The sequence below is a fragment of the Anabrus simplex genome, chromosome 1, assembly GCF_040414725.1.
Source record: "Anabrus simplex isolate iqAnaSimp1 chromosome 1, ASM4041472v1, whole genome shotgun sequence".
NCBI classification, from domain to species: Eukaryota; Metazoa; Arthropoda; class Insecta; order Orthoptera; family Tettigoniidae; genus Anabrus; species Anabrus simplex.
Window position 1 is genome coordinate 656,280,856 of NC_090265.1, and position 15,071 is coordinate 656,295,926.

Genomic DNA, 15,071 nt, shown 5'->3' on the forward strand with positions numbered 1-15,071 from the left:
ATAAGCCACGTGCAGTTTTAGTAACACAGCCTCGCTAAGCCTATTTGAATTCACCCGCGAAGCGATCAGATTGGCTAATTTTAGCAGCTGGTAGAATGACAATGACATGAGATATCGAATTACATAATTTATCAGTACGACCTATCCTCTAAAGCTCGTACACCAGGTTCGCGTTGTTTCCAACCCACCCACCTCCCCATCATCTTACAGAACAACGGTGTTTTTTCCTTTTCTTGCTAGTTGCTTTACGTCACACCGACACAAATAGGTCTTATGGTGACGATGGGATAGGAGAGGCCTAGGAGTGGGAAGGAAGCGGCCGTAGCCTTAATTAAGGTACAGCTCCAGCATTTGCCTGGTGAGAAAATGGGAAACCACGGAAAACCATCTTCATGGCTGCCGACAGTAGGATTCGAACCCACTATCGCCCGGATTCAAGCTCACAGCCGCGCGCCCCTAACCGCACGGCCAACTCGCCCGGTGCTGGTAAAATGACAATGGATTGAGATATCGAATTACTTTTCTCACATAATATATCACTACGACCTACCCGCTAACGCTCGTACGTCAGGTTTGCGTTGTTTCCAACCTCCCTCACCCCTCCTCCTCTTATAGAACGAAGATTAAGGGAAACGGTTCTGGACTTCATTTTTAAAATGAAGTGGGAAACCACGGAGTGGATGAGAGTGAGATATAACCCATTTCTATGCTCAGGCTGAGGAAATCCCGTCCCAATCCATTTGGTCGAGTCTTACATTGAAGACAGACGCGGTAAATGAAACCATGCCAAGCAGGAGAAAAGATAGTATTTTAACTCTACTATAAGACGGGGGATGGGAAGGAGTAAGAGTTGATAATAATGATAAAGAAAAGTAATTGAGAAAATAGTTGTGGACTTGAATGTTCCGGGCTGTCCGCGGACAGATGGCGTGGAATAGGAGATGAATAAGTTTGAGTGGCGTCTTTAAAAGTAGGAAATATCACAATATGAAGATAAAGTTGGAATTCAATAGGAAAAATTGGGGCAAATATTCATTTATAGGTAGGGGAGTTAGGGATTGGAATAAGTTACTAAGTAAGATGTTCAATAAATTTCCAATTTTCTTTGAAATCATTTAAGAAAAGTCTAGGAAAACAACAGTAATCTACCACCTGGGCGACTGCCCTAAATGCAGATCAGTAGTGATTGGTTGATTTAATGTTTTCATTTACTTGTATTTCTGGTCTTCTAACGTCATCAAGTATTCAACTGTGTGCAGGTCGAGGCAGACTATACATCACACCACTGACAGGAGGAATCGAATTAGGATCATTTCTCATTATTAGTTTGACAGTACATGATCACAGGGTTCTATTAGTATCGAGCAAACAGGACAGAGTAAGCAGATAATCTCTAATGTGGCTGCATTTGCAGGACTCGTATGGATAATTTGAAAAGGTACAAAACAACACTGTACCCACTTTTGATAATAATCAAAAGATTGTAACGTTCCAGACGTTACAGTGTAATTATATTAATTTTATTATGTGTAATTAATTCAGAAATTTAACGTCATGATATTTATTTTGGTATGTAATTGTATTATAATTCATGTTTAATCATTTGCTCACTATCATTTCATTACTTTGTAACTACGACTTGTAAACGAGGGATGAATATTCTAATATTCACTTAGATTCTTGCGACATTTGTTTAAAATTAACTTGCAGTAGATTTCCGCTATCTTGCCACATCACCGAGGAGGGAGAAAGGACTAATTTAGACACCAAGTTCTGGGAAAGCGAGCACGTGTTCACGCGTCCCAACGTAAGCTACCGTATTTCGACCAGAATTATTCAAACGATTCAACGCCTATATTTTGAAAGGAGCGTCATGTTGCCATGGATAATGAGTGAATGGACCAATAGAAGAACAGTTAATATCAGAGTTAAGACCCGTCAACTCTAATATCTGGAGTGGGGAGAGACATGTCATCTGATTGGACCACGTGTTGCGACCTGTAATTAGCACCAGTAAAGGTTATAAAAGGGCATGCTGGAGCTCTTGGCTTCATCTCTACTACTGGACTCGGCTGCATGCTACTTGATCTTCTTCGTTTGATTCTACGTTAGTATTTTACTTCATTACCACGACGTGGTCCTTAGAAATTCCGAATGAGGGGTGTATAGCCACTCTCATCAGGAAGTACGTACAGCTCGGCTACAAGACCGGTTTGAACCAGTATAAGTCAATAGGTAGTATTAATCTAGATAGAAATGAAACTTCAGAGAATATTTTCAGTAAAGTTGGAAGGATTCTTAATTGAGTATCCTCTCCAAATAACCCAAGGTGGTTCTTCTAACTATGACTTAGGGCTTATCTCCAATATACGGGATAAAGCATAATAGGGAGTGTTAGTTTTGAAGTCATCTTCCAATTAGTGGTGGATGCAATTTGCAAGGCAGGAATGGTACTTAGCTGCAGATGAAGAGATATCAAAGACGACCGGTGATGTTCCAGCTACAAGGAGGGAAGCTTTCCAAGGACCAGCAGAACAAGACTAAATGGTGAGCAAGCGAGTTAAAGATATTGCAAGTTTTCGCGAAGTAGAGTCATTCAATTTTTTGTTAAATTCATTTTCCATTTTAATTCAGTTCTCGTTAAACCGTCGTCATTTATATTAAATCTAATAAATAGTATTTTTCTAGTTTACCTTAATCAATCTGCCTTAATTAGCCTTTTGATTTTTAATTCTCCTGCTTAATGATTAGTGCACTATCACCCCACCCCTGTGATAAGAGTCCGTCCAAGCTTGATTATAAATTTTATTTTTAAGTCTTCAACTTAAAGATTGGCGCCCTTAGCTTGAATGGTTGCATTTCTCATTTGATGATTGTTCTCCGAGAGGGGGAAGTCACATAAATGGCGCCCAACGTGGGGCGAGAAAATCATTAAGTACGGAGCAGTTAATGACAGTAACGATATCAGAATTCGTATTATGGGCAAAATTTGGATATCCACGTTTCATTAGGAGTGTTTGATTGTGGGAAGGGTCATGGCTGATCAGACGAAAGAGGAGAGGATGTTGCGCAGTGGACGGGCGATAAAAGGCAATAATGTATTGAGTTCAGAGGAAGAGTTGTGTAGTCTTGTAGAGGAAATTGAAGATAGAAGTGTAAGTAGTATGGAGAGTGAAGGCAAGCAGAAAGAAGTCAGTATGGAGTCAGATGATAGTAGGATGGGGGGCGAAGCGGAAGTAAATACTAACAATGAAAGTAATAATAATGATCAGTTAATGGGAATGATGCAGTTAATGTTAAGTAAGATAGAGGACAGTAAAACTGAAATAAAAAGTGAATTAGAACAAACTAAAGCCGAGCTTAAAGGTGAATTAGAACAAACTAACACTAAAATTGAGAATATTAAATATGAACTTAAAGAACAGTTAGAGCAAACTAAAGCTGAATTAAGCAGGGAGATGAGGGAAAATAAGGAGGAAGCGAATCGGAGAATGGACGAACACAGTAGGCAGTTACGCGATCTGGTGGTAAAAAATGAACATTTTAATAAGCGGTTAGAGGACCAGAAAAGTGAATATGAACGGCAAGGGAAAAAGGTAGAAGAAAAGTTTGCGGGGCAGAGAAGTGAATTCCTGGAATTAATGGGGAAGGAAAACAACTCTACTAGGGAGGAAGTAATGAGGCAGGTCACTAGTATTGATAAGAGAGTTGAGACTCAAAGAGGGGAAATACGGATATTTAAAGACCACGTCCAACAAGAGATTGACACGGTAAAGCTTAGAATAGAAGATGAGACCCGGGCAAGTGAAGAAAGGTTTGCGATAGCTGAAGAGAATAAGATTGAAATTAGGACATTGAAAGAAAAGCAGGTTAATTTGGAGAGAGAAATTGATAGGAGAGACAGAGATGTAGAATGCCGGATAGAGAAAGCAGAAAATCAGTTAAAACAGGTGGCAAAGGATAAACAGGTTTTCACGGGAAGGCAATGTCTAGGAAATAGCTACATTAGGGAAATAGAACTACCTAAATTTAATGGGAAACAAACGAACCCGCTAGATTTCCTTAAGATGATAGAAAAACGATTTGAAAAGCGTCTAGAGGAAGGGTCTATGGACTGGGAAGACGTTATGGAAAATATTGACCATGCTTTTGTAGGAGAAACACGGTCTTGGTTCATGGTATATAGGCAGACGATGACGAACCTGAAAGAATTCAGAAATAAGTTTAGAGAGAAATTTTGGAATGAAGCGATACAAGCTCAAGAGAGAGAAAGGGTGGTATTTGGGAGGTACAAGCAGCATGAAGGAGTTACTATGACCGAGTACTTCCTGGCACATGTCATGATTTGTCAGAACTTAGATGGTATAACCGAGGGGTCTGATGTAGTAAGACTACTTTTAAGACATTTTCCGGACAGGGTGAGAGAAGCGGCCTGTATGAAAAAAGTTGGTACTATTCAGGAGATGGAGAACCTACTAGGCAGTTTTGATGCGTTAGGTAACCTTAGGAGTAGAACGGAGAATATTCAGAACTTTAGTCATCACAACGGAATGAGACATAACGGTAGAACACAGAATCACGAAGCTCGCAATCAGTTCAGACCTCAGCAGAACAGCAGGAGCGGAGCACAGGAATATAGGACAGGAAATTCCCAACGGAGGCCAGAGCAATGTACTAATGAGTCCAACGTCAATACACAAAGGGAACCTTTAAACTAACTAGAGGCTGTAATGTTAGGTCAGAATTCCAGCCTAGTACGAAGGTAGCGAAGTGTCTTGCCATGAAAGTGTTACCATATGACCTCGATGTTAGAGACGATTTGTTGTATGAACCCGAGCAGAATAATGGAGATTCAAGTAATAAAGTAGTCAATCCCGTTGTTAAATTGAAAGTATGGGGGGCGTGGGTTAAAGTTTTGATTGATTCTGGTAGCCAAATATCATGTATTAGTTCTCTGTGGTATGAGTCATTAGTGAAACAGGGTATTCAGTTGGAGGAAATGCCTGTTAAGTCTACTTTCATCATTACGGCTGTTGGAAAGAAGTCTAAGCAAATTTGTAAACAAGTAGCTGTCCCGATCTGCATTAATAATTCTATTAGCGTTCAGATATGTTTGGTAATTCCGCATTTGATATTTGATCTTATCTTGGGATCTGACTGGTTAACGTTAAAATTGGCTCAGTTAAATTACAATGATCTAGTGCTAAATTTGAGGTGGAATAATGAGGATATCAAAGTCAAGTTTGAGGAGGAAATTCAGAAGAAAACGGAAGTTAGTACAGTGTGGAGAATGAGAGAGGTTTCTAAAGTAAATGAAGAGGCTAGTGAGGGCCTGAAGTTGTGTCAGTTGTGGATTAATGAGGATAAAATATGTGGCTTGAAAGAAGCCGTAAGTAGAAATGAGTTAAATGAAATCCAGAAGGACAAGTTATTTGAAGTGTTATGTGAACACGTGGAGATTTTCTCCGAGAAACCTGGTGTTACCCATCTGTATGAACATTCTTTTTCAGTGCTGGATAAGACTCCATTCAGCGGACCGCGGTATCCGATACCACACAAATATGCAAAAGCCGTAGAGGATCAAATTCAAGCTATGTTAGCAGACGATGTGATTGAATTATCAAACAGTCAGTATGTTAATCCCTTAATTGTCGTGCCTAAGTCTGATGGATCAATACGTTTGTGTATTGATGGCAGGGAGATGAACCGACGTATTGGTGCTGATCAGTTGAGATCACAAACCATTGAAGAGTTGATACAGAGTTTTCAGGGTAAGAGTTGGTTTTCTACGTTAGATCTTAGGAGTAGTTTTTGGCAGATACCTTTAAGATCAGAAGACAGGCCTCTTACTGCTTTCAGCTATAAGCATAGTTTGTACCAATTTAGGCGTGTTCCTTTTGGGACCCGTACGAGTTCGGCAGCTCTTATTCGCGCACTTAGTATTGCCTTGGGAGATGATACTGGAGATTATGCTACTATTTATATCGATGATTTGGTTATAGGATCTAGTACCTTTGAAGAGCACTTGGACCACTTGGAGAGGGTTTTTTCTAAATTAGAGTATGCTGGTTTTACTCTGAAACTTGACAAATGTGTTTTCAGTAGACGAGAGGTGAATTTTTTGGGGCACCGTGTATCGGCAATGGGAGTGACGCCTGAGAGCACAATAATTGAAAAAATATTGAATACTACGACACCTAGAAATATTATGGAGCTCAGATCGTATATTGGTGTATGTAATTTTTTCAGACGATTTGTAGTGAGATTTGGTAACTTACTAGAGCCTCAGAATGAACTAGTGAGAGTGTTAGGTTTGCCTGAGGAACCGCCTTGTAATGCTGAATTTTACGTCCGACTGGCACGGGAGAACCTGATTAAATCTGGAGAGAAACGTAAGAGGCAACAGAAACGTAAGGTACTGGATAACTTTGAGGTAGGTGATATGGTTTTGGTGAGAGTTCCCATGCTGTCAAATAGTGAGGATAAGGTAACTAAGAAATTTTTTCTGTTATATCAAGGCCCTTATAAAGTACATCGTAAACTAGGACCCTGTGCTTACAAGTTAGCGGATGGCGAGAGCGTAATGAATGGTTCGTATAACATTAGTAATTTGCGGAGATACCTGTCGTGTGAGGTGGCTGAACCGGATTGTGAGATATAGGTCAATAACTCGGGGAAGTTGCTACTTGTTATGTCAGACTACGAGTGGATAAGTTTACGTCTCTATTGTGGTGGTATTTCCTAGTTGTGTTTGTAAACAAGGGAGGTGTTTGTGTGACGGTAGATTTACGCACGTTCATTGACGATGGATCATCTGTTTTCCGTATGTGAGGCCATGAAATTTTATATATTTGTTTTCTGAGATGTTACAGAAGGCTAATTAAAGCTGACGACGGCAAATAATTAATTTTCCCGTATGTGCATTTCTAACTTGCAATAATTTTACCGTGAGCTTAAATCACGTGTGTATTCGAGTGAAGTGTATTGCATCCTGCTTCAAGATAAGGTTGAAACATTCGAAAGAGTGATAAAAGTGTAAATTGTTTGTATCATTTGTTTTACATGTTTCTAATGTATAAGATTGGAAAAGAACGTGTTATTGCTATCTAGCAAAGAATGTCGGAGAGATGTGGGGAGTAAAAGGACAGATAGACACTCGGCAGAGTCTGTAATCTGAATTGTATATATATTATGTTATATTTTCTAGGATAATCTTGTTTTTTTTTTTTTTTACAAAAATGGAAAGTTGCTTATGTTGGGCATAATTTTGTATCTAAACCTCAAGATGAACTGAAATAACAGACAGTCGCAATGGTAAGCAGTCTAAGAGATATGGAAAGAGTGAGATATAATTAATTGTATGAAAATAATGTCGCTCGTTATGGGCAGGTAATTGAGGTATTTCAAGTCAATGTGGGAGTAAGTGTGTGAGTTCTCAACTCATGTGATATTTGTTAAGAACTCATGGGGGCGTATGTAACGTTCCAGACGTTACAGTGTAATTATATTAATTTTATTATGTGTAATTAATTCAGAAATTTAACGTCATGATATTTATTTTGGTATGTAATTGTATTATAATTCATGTTTAATCATTTGCTCACTATCATTTCATTACTTTGTAACTACGACTTGTAAACGAGGGCTGAATATTCTAATATTCACTTAGATTCTTGTGACATTTGTTTAAAATTAACTTGCAGTAGATTTCCGCTATCTTGCCACATCACCGAGGAGGGAGAAAGGACTAATTTAGACACCAAGTTCTGGGAAAGCGAGCACGTGTTCACGCGTCCCAACGTAAGCTACCGTATTTCGACCAGAATTATTCAAACGATTCAACGCCTATATTTTGAAAGGAGCGTCATGTTGCCATGGATAATGAGTGAATGGACCAATAGAAGAACAGTTAATATCAGAGTTAAGACCCGTCAACTCTAATATCTGGAGTGGGGAGAGACATGTCATCTGATTGGACCACGTGTTGCGACCTGTAATTAGCACCAGTAAAGGTTATAAAAGGGCATGCTGGAGCTCTTGGCTTCATCTCTACTACTGGACTCGGCTGCATGCTACTTGATCTTCTTCGTTTGATTCTACGTTAGTATTTTACTTCATTACCACGACGTGGTCCTTAGAAATTCCGAATGAGGGGTGTATAGCCACTCTCATCAGGAAGTACGTACAGCTCGGCTACAAGACCGGTTTGAACCAGTATAAGTCAATAGGTAGTATTAATCTAGATAGAAATGAAACTTCAGAGAATATTTTCAGTAAAGTTGGAAGGATTCTTAATTGAGTATCCTCTCCAAATAACCCAAGGTGGTTCTTCTAACTATGACTTAGGGCTTATCTCCAATATACGGGATAAAGCATAATAGGGAGTGTTAGTTTTGAAGTCATCTTCCAATTAGTGGTGGATGCAATTTGCAAGGCAGGAATGGTACTTAGCTGCAGATGAAGAGATATCAAAGACGACCGGTGATGTTCCAGCTACAAGGAGGGAAGCTTTCCAAGGACCAGCAGAACAAGACTAAATGGTGAGCAAGCGAGTTAAAGATATTGCAAGTTTTCGCGAAGTAGAGTCATTCAATTTTTTGTTAAATTCATTTTCCATTTTAATTCAGTTCTCGTTAAACCGTCGTCATTTATATTAAATCTAATAAATAGTATTTTTCTAGTTTACCTTAATCAATCTGCCTTAATTAGCCTTTTGATTTTTAATTCTCCTGCTTAATGATTAGTGCACTATCACCCCACCCCTGTGATAAGAGTCCGTCCAAGCTTGATTATAAATTTTATTTTTAAGTCTTCAACTTAAAGATTGGCGCCCTTAGCTTGAATGGTTGCATTTCTCATTTGATGATTGTTCTCCGAGAGGGGGAAGTCACAAGATCACATTAAATAAATTCAATGGCAGCAGGAGTAACTGAAATTCATTCAACACTTACGCACAGTGGATGAATTTTTGTTCCGTCCTTTTTTGTTGATATATTGAACCAGAAGATAAACGGCCCAAATTGAAAATTGACACACTTCAATATCTACAGGCTCCTTAACTGGACAACAGTCATCTTGACAGGATAAAACCCTTAATCTGACACTTAATTCCTTTTTATTATTGGTGGGATAGGGCATTCCAATTCTAGTAACAGAGTTATAGCACTATATTCTAAAGATGAATTGTGCAGGAAGTTATGTATTTAATTTAGATTTGCTCCTTGTATCCATTCCTTTCGTTTGATCTAGTCTAGAAAGATGAGTTGAGATCACAGTGTATTTCACCGCTGAAGGATGAAAATTATACTGTTTCTTCCAGTACTTGCACAGCAGATTACATTTTTAATAATAACATTATTGGTTTTACGGTGCCGTTAACTCTTTTACGGTTTTTGGTAAGGCCGACTGTGGCAGAATTTTGTCCCTCAGGAGATCTCTTATTTGCCAGTAAATCTACAAACACGAGAAATGCGTATTTGAACACCTTTAAATACCACCGGACTGAGCTGGGATCGAACCCACTAAGTTGAAGCTAGAAGGTCAGCGTTCTACCGTCTGAGCTACATAGTCCGGCGTACTACTCTACTAAATGGAAGAGTAGACGTTTTAGAGAATTTATTTTTTATTTTATTTGAAGCACATTAATGATCATATAATTTGCAATTCATCGATTTCAAACTGCATTGGGAAGGTTTTATAATTACGACATTTTTATAATTACGCCATACACAAGGGGTTTCAAATGCTTGAACATTACTTGCGAGGTGTGATAGAGGGGGACACTGAGCACTCACTCATACAGCCGAACAATCTTTCATAATAAGAATAATAATTTCAGGTGGCTATTTCTAGTCGAGTACAGCCCTTGTAAGGCAGACCCTCCGATGAGGGTGGGCAGCATGTGCCATGTGTAGGTAACTGCGTGTTATTGTGGTGGAGGATAGTGCTATGTGGACCGAGCTCGATAGCTGCAGTCGCTTAAGTGCGGCCAGTATCCAGTAATTGGGAGATAGTGGGTTCGAGCCCCACTGTCGGCAGCCCTTAAGATGGTTTTCCGTGGTTTCCCATTTTCACACCTGGGGCTGTACCTTAAATAAGGCCACGGCAGCTTCCTTCCCATTTCTATACCACTCCTATCCCATCGTCGCCATAAGACCTATCTCTGTCGGTGCGACGTAAAACAAATATCAAGTGTTATGTGGGGTGTGTGTATTGCAGGGATGTTCGGAGCAGCGGAAACACCCAGCCCCCGGGCCATTAGAATTAACCAAGGAAGGTTAAAATCCCCGACCCGGCCGGGAATTGAACCCAAGACGCTCTGAACCGAAGGCCGATACGCTGACCATTCAGTCAACGAGTCGGACAACAAACTTTCATCAATAGTAATGTTAATTAATTGTACTATTGTTACTTCGTATCTGATTTCCTCGTCTTATCTCATGAACAGTAATTTATTGATCATCATAACATTTTAAATTAATTCTGTAAAATTCTAAAAAAAATGTATGTGGTTAAGTGTAAGAGAGGGTCAAGAGCCCTAATTGCGCCATTTTTTTATTATTGCGCTTTCACGGCCGCATTGGACAACTGTAGTCAATTTCTGCCCGGTCTTCTATGATGTTTTATGGTTTTCTCCTTTTTATCCTTCCAGTATTTCTTCATTCTATCTGATCTTCGTTTTCGTCCTTCTTCTGAAAAGACCCTTTTAGTTGTTTCTCATCAATTTTCGGTAGGAATCTCATTTTACTGTTCTTCAGTTTACTTTTTAATTTATTCTTTAAAAAATCTTCCAGTGTTATGTCTAATTTTTTCATGTCTTCTTTTATTTCTTTCGTCCAGACAGGTAGTTGTTTCCAAAGCTTCTCCAATATTCTGCGTATTAATCTGTCGTGAGGTGTTCTCAACAGATAACCAAAGAATGATATTCTCTTGTTTTATGAAATCCGATATAGGTTCCATTTCCTGATATTCTGTTGCATTGGGATGATACGCCATTCTCCTCCTTTGTTGGTATTTCTTATTAATGCATGTTCTTACTATTCTTCTTTATATTTTTAAAATGCTGTCTATGTTATTCTTTTGCCTTAGTTTAAATAATGTTTCACTTCCATTAGTTATTTCGGATTGGACTACAGTCTTATAATGTTTCAATTTCGTACTTGTTGACACTTCGCCACTTTATTTATAAATAAATAAATAAATAAATAAATAAATAAATAAATAAATAAATAAATAAATAAAATAAACAAAATCAGAAGCCTCATGGTGCAAAGTGAATATGCTAAGGAAATATAATGTACTTGTGGATTTACAGAATTGAAAGAAACACAAACACAATGGATATAACTGATGGGTCGGTCAAGTGAATTGATCTTTTGTTCCACGTGAGTGCACTTCACTCCTAAGAGCGATGAGGGAGTACAAGCCTCCTTCAATCAGCTCGCACCGTCACACTGGGCCTTAAAGCAAATCGTCCTCGAGGATTTTATGGCATATCTTCAACGGAAATGGGCTCACATCAGCGGCGGAACTAGCAGCATCAAAAGGATCTCCTCACCACTACGCCAACGAATATATCATTGTGATACACCGAGATGAGATACAACTAGAAAATAAAATATGAGGAGGATAGATATGTAACATTCACTTTACAATATGAGTGGTCTTGAGAAAACACTTTTCTCTGCCACAGAACATACGAAGATCTGATGTACTTTGTGCATAACATCCCAGAGTGATTCAATATCTCCGTTACCGAAGATGATGAAATTATACTATATAAGGAATAATTGAAAATCGGCAAAACTTCATGATATTTTCCTTATTATAAAACATCTCTGAGAAAGTTTTCAATCCCGTAAGTAATTGTTTTTTACATATAAAAACTAGATATTAAAATCCACAGGCAAGCAACTCAATGTTGAATACATTCTAGGGATATGAGCTGTGAATTTCAGGTAAATAAAATCTAATGAAGAATGAGAATATATTCTTTATTTATTCCTAAGAACTACAATCCTGTTCTTAATCTTCATTATCCGGTCGATTACATTAGCAGTTTGCCTTTCCTACGACTACTAGCGCTAATGTGAGTCAATGCACTGTTTCACTTAAGCACCACTGCGAGCGCTAATGTGGGTCAATGCAGTTTCACTAAAGCACCACTGCGAGCGCTAACGTGAGTCAATGCAGTGTTTCACTTAACCCCTTGTAACTGCATTCGGTGTGGACATTTTAAAAAATCAAAATAGCTTGAGGGTACTGAACCAAGGAACGTATTACAGAAAGAATTATGTAAATAACATCATTTGGATGGGATTTGAATCCAAAAGAAAACAAGTAAAGAAACAAGCGATTTTAGGCTGTTTTTCCAGAACCTCATTTAAGCCGAAAGTGATTTTTCAAAAAAATTCTTAGTTTGATAGTGGTATCCAAGACTCATAATTTGAAACATTTCCTGGTCCTTCAGCCTTTCAACTGTTGGTACAGTTCAGGAAATTGCTTAACTTTACGGGACCGCTACTTTGTTTGCTAGGAAATATTTTAAACATTAAAATATTATTATATCTGCGCGATCTAGAATGTCTTTCATTCATCAGCTTTATTTATTTTGAGTAAATATTAAATTTTCCTTCACCGAGCTCGATAGCTGCAGTCGCTTAAACGCGGCCAGTATCCAGTATTCGGGAGATAGTGGGTTCGAACTCCACTGTCGGCAGCCCTGAAGATGGTTTTCTGTGGTTTCGCATTCTCACACCAGGCAAATGCTGGGGCTGTACCTGAATTAAGGCCACGGCCGCTCCCTTCCCACTCCTAGCTCTTTCCTATCCCATCGTCGCCATAAGACATATCTGTGTCGATGCGACGTAAAGCAACTAGCAAGAAAAAAAATCCTTCCAGTTAGCAGAACTCTCTATCTTAATTTTGGTACAGTCAAAGGATGCATTACCCCCTGCATGTCACGAGAGACTACTAGAAATTAATTGCACGTGACCTCCAGAGACATCTGGAGAGGATCTTTCGAGTTGACGCCGTATAGGCAATCTATGCGTACGAGAGGATGGGGACCTACCTAAGATTATTTCTAAAACTGAAGAGATCAAAAGCACCCAGCCTCCGAGCAAGACGAATTAGCCAGTTAAGGTTAAAATCTGCGACCGCCTGGTAATCGAACCCGGAACCCCTTGGACGAAAGGGCATGATAACCACTTGGCCATGAAGCTGGATAAGAGGCTACTAATAGGGGAGCAACCAAATCTGCGCTCGCTCTCGTGTCTTTTAAATGCAAGAAACATATCCGTGATTAGCTTTACGATGTAACGGAGAAAATGTACATTTTTATATACGGTACCTTACTTTTCTTTATCTGGATATCGCGCAGGATATTTCACGAGTTGAAGTTGTCTTAAGGGAACCGGGAAGTTAAAGACGATAGAAAATTGTAACTTCCGATGTTTAGTTAAATACCTCAGAAACCAAGAGAGATATTTCCCTGAATGAAAATCCACAGCCTGTTTCCATTCATTTGACCGGGTCAGGGATATAATGAATGAAACCCCTTTCTAGCGGCAAGGATGGGCATTGTGCCGGCTGCCTAAGCCTGTCGCACTCCTCTGGCTCAATGATTAATGAATGATTAATGAAATGATATTGGAGAGTGTTGCTGGAATGAAAGATGACAGGGAAAACTGGAGTACCCGGAGAAAAACCTGTCCTGCCTCCGCTTTGTCCAGCACAAATCTCACTCCGAATGACCAGTTTGAACTACGGAACCCAGCGGCGAGAGGCCGGCGCGCTGCCATCTGAGCCACGGACGCTCTCTGTATTTGCATGATCGTCCTTTTGATATATTTAGAATATATTCATCGTCATTTGAAGCTCCTATGTTTAATATTTTGTGTCAGAAAGAATATTATAAAAATAATATATTTAAAACAAATGCTATAAACACCGCTTTCGTGAGAAAATGCTCAAATAAGACCCACGAAAGAAATAAATGAACTGGACCAAAGCCACTCTATATATATTTATTTAATAATAAAGCCAAGCCCTCAGCCAAATTGCACCGGCCCTCATCAGGGCATGAGAAGTCCCGCCTCCGACAGTGAGCAAAGAAATTATCTGAAGGAACGTGGAAGTCATGCCCGCACCATCCACGGCCCACCCCACCAACCGGACTCAAGGATCGCGGCGCTGCGCTGCGGCGGCCGGGAGGGAAGCCACCGACCCACCGCCCTCCGTCGACAGTCCGAGCGCGCCCCGCCGCGCCACGGCGGTGCCACGCATGCACTTCTGCAGTACAGGCCTCCATGCGCCTGACAACCCGAAGCCGTCCTCCCTGTTGATGCCACCCGGGCGCAGCTCCACCTCCATGGCCTCCCACACAAGACGAGCATAGAAGTCCCCCACAGGCGCGATGACCCTCGCCCGGTCAAAGAGGACCCCACGGTCTGCACTGTAGAAATGCTCTGCCATGGCAGACTGGCCCACAGCGCTCTCCGTGGAGGATGAAAAAGCGACGCTCCCCACCGACCTGATGCGCTCTTTCACCCTGGTGCTAACAAGCCTTTTTGTCATGCCAACGTATGAACAACCACAACCACATAGAATTTCATATACGCCCGGTGTTTCACGATGTGGTTTTTCTTTGACTGGTCGAAACAGGGATTTGAGCTTCCGGTCTGCGGTGAAAACTGGCATTATATTGTAATTCTTAAGAATGCGCCCTATTCTGTCAGTTATACCTGCCATGTAAGGAAGGAATACTTTTTCCTTTTTGCTGTAGTCCTGGTTGGTACTATCCAAGTTAGGCTCTTTGATCTTCATAGCTCGTGTTATGTCTCCCGAGCGGTGAAAGAGCACATCAGGTCGGTAAAGAACGTCGCTCTTTCATCCTCCACAGAGAACGCTATAAGCCAGTCTGCCATAGCAGAACATTCTTCCACAGTACAGACCATGAAATCCTTTTTGACCAGGCGAAGGACATCGCGCCAGTAAAAGACTTCTATGTTCGTCTTGTGAGGGAATCCATAGAGATAGAGCTGCGCCCAAATAACATCAACAGGGAAGAC